Genomic DNA, 3,004 nt, shown 5'->3' with positions numbered 1-3,004 from the left:
ACCGAAGGGGTCTTCCTCGGCTCTTCTCGTCGATGTTTTCGGGGGATACACTGAAGGCTGGTTTGTCCCCTCTGCAGTCTCAAAGCTGGAGGCACAGCTAACACATCAGATGGCCAGCCTGGGATCACGAATGGGAACGTGCTTGACGACGGGTAGAAACCATGATAAAATGGAATCTTAACCGCTGGGCGTACACACAATCCCACATTTGTGATCCAGAGCCTGCATGCGGAGGTGCATGACAGGAAGCGATGTCACCGCAGATCACGTGGAAACCACCGGAGGCCGTCAGTAGGAGCACGTTCTGCACGGACCACGGTTAGTGAGAAGAGTGGCGCGTCCTTCACAAGGGAGGTCGACCCCACTCCGCTCGGCGCTGTCGCCTAGCCTGAATGCTTTGCCCAGCCGTGACGGCCACACCACAGGGGCATGTGAAATCAGGATGGTGGAGGGTCTGAACTCCAGGAGCGCCCGAGCGTGGAGAGAAGGCCTGGTGCCCTGGGAGCCTCCGGTCGCTAAAGGACTGTCAGGGGAAAGCAGGTGCCCTGTGAGCCTGGGACGGCCATGAGGCAGGTCACTGATGGGGAGGAGTTAGGGGGAGGCTTCAGCTTGATGTTAGGAAGCTCTACCCCGGGGGCCAGAAGGGACGGGAGAAAGTTCTTTCTTGGTCCGCACAAACTCAGACGCCCTGCTTGCCACAGGATCCTGTCCAGGGAACGTGTGGGAAAAGGGGGGCAAAGCAGGGCATGGTCTGGTTCCAGATCCTGGCTGGTTGTCAGAACGTCAGGATGACCACTGCTGCCTGGCTAACAATACGGTTCCAGCCTCACATCCTACTCTTCGAGGGTGGGACTGGAGAATCTGTCTTTTTTGAAGCTCACCAGGTAACTGCGAGGTTGAGACTCATAATGACAAAATACAATGTATGAACCTTGATTGATGCCTAGATTGTTTTAAAGTATAAAAATATTTTGGGAACACTGAGGCCAATTTTGAGAGGTTTTTTATTGGATGACGATGAATTCTTGGTAATGCCTTGAATGTGCTCGTGATGGTATTTTGGAAATACAGGGGAATGCCTTTATCTTGAGCGATACCGGCCGAAGTGTGAAAGGGGAAGTGCCGCGTCTGTGTTATAAACTAGGAATTACTTTCAAATGGTTCAAGAAAAAAGATCAAGCAAATGAGACAAAATATTGAGACAGAGAACATTCATTGTACTCTTCCTTCAACTTTTTGCAGGCTTGCAGATTTTCAAAATAAAATTGGGGGCGGAATTAGGCTACCCGGGCCCTGATGCGAGTCTGGCGGGAGGCTGGCTTTGTGCTTAGCGCTGGAGGCTCAGGTGGGGTGGAGTGTGCAGCGGAGGCCGTGGTCTGGAGATCTCTGGTGTGGCCTTAGGCCACGGTGCCCGGTACAGGTACTGTGCACTCAGGGGCCATATTGGCATGTTCAGGAACTCAAGGGAAGCCCATGACCACATCGCTCCCGCCCATTAGGCCCTGTGGCCTAATGCCACAGCAAGACTCCAGACCAGTCTCAGCTGCAGACACCACCCCGACCGAGCCTCCGGCTCTAAGCCACAAAACTAGTCTCACATCAGAGCCCAGGTAGCTTAATTCCATCCCCAGCTCTACTTTGTCAAAACGCACTTCCTCCTGCTGGGCCCTCTCTGATGACCACAGGTGGGTCCCTGGAGATGGGGCTGGAAAAAACAGTGCTGGACCCCATGATCACCTCTATGACGAGGCTGGGCACGGGGCAGGGAGGAGCAGGAGGGCCCTGCTTGTGGGAGGCCTCCCCTGACCAGCTCCCAGAAACAAATTAGAGTGAGCACAGGGAGGACGGCGGAGGGCGCCACAGGGACAGGGGCAGAGGAGTGAGTGTGAGGACAGCAGCAGACCCTGGTGCACGACGGGCGCAGGGACGGCTGCTGGTGGGAAGTCTGGGATTCATGAGGGCGGCGTCCATGAGTTCATGAGTTCATGAGCTCACAGGCTGAGCCTGGGGACGCGGGCGACAGGGCAGCAGGCAGGGTGGTGCCAAGAGGAGGGCTGCAGGTGAGCCCTGAGGGAAGCCCTGCCCCGTTCCTCCTGCTGGGTCTATTTAAAGTCCTAGCGGGGGGACCGAGGCTTTCAGTAGTCTGAAGGTCAAAGCACAGGTGGGAAGTATAAGCAGGTATTTAAGGGGCTAGCACACCCACTCTACTTTTGCCACTTGTGTAAAGTCCACCTGTCACAAATAATATTGGTGTCACAAGAGCAAAGGAAACCATCAAAGAACAACAACAGAGAGACAATCTACTAAATGGGAGAATGTACTCGTCACTAATCCATCTGGTAAGGGGTTAATATCCAAAATTTAAGAAATGCAAATTAAAACAAGGCCTGGCTGGTGTGGCTCAGAGGTTGAGGGTCGACCAGTGCACCAAGAGTTTGCCAGTTTGATCCTGGTCAGGGCACATGCCCGGGTTGAGGACTCAATCACCAGTAAAAGGCGTGCAGGAGGCGGCCAATCAATGTTCCTCCCTCATTGATGTTTCTCCCTCATCAATGTTTCTCTTTCCTTCTCCCTTCCTCCCTCTCTAAACATAAATACTAACATATTTTTAAGAAACAATGAGGTATCACCTCACGCCTGTCAGAATGGTTGTCAGTAAATCCACAAATGACAAGTGCTGGCCAGGCTGTGGGGAAAAGGGACCCTAGTGCACTGCTGGTGGGGATGAGACTGGTGCAGCCACTGTGGGAAACAGGGTGGATGTTCCTCAAAAAATTAAAAATGGACCTGCCTTATGACCTAGTAATTCCACTTTTGGGGATTTACCTGAAGAATCCCAAAGCATTAAGTCCAAAGAACATATGCACCCCTGTGTTCACTGCAGCTTTATTTACAGTAACCAAAATTTGGAAGCAATCCAAGTGCCCATCAACAGATGAGTGGATAAAAAAGCTGTGGCAGCCCTGGCCGGTTTGGCTCAGCGGTTGGAGCGTCAGCCTGCGGT

The sequence above is a fragment of the Molossus molossus genome, unplaced genomic scaffold (assembly GCF_014108415.1).
Source record: "Molossus molossus isolate mMolMol1 unplaced genomic scaffold, mMolMol1.p scaffold_m16_p_18, whole genome shotgun sequence".
Classification (NCBI taxonomy): domain Eukaryota; kingdom Metazoa; phylum Chordata; class Mammalia; order Chiroptera; family Molossidae; genus Molossus; species Molossus molossus.
Note: the sequence above shows the minus strand (reverse complement) of the source record.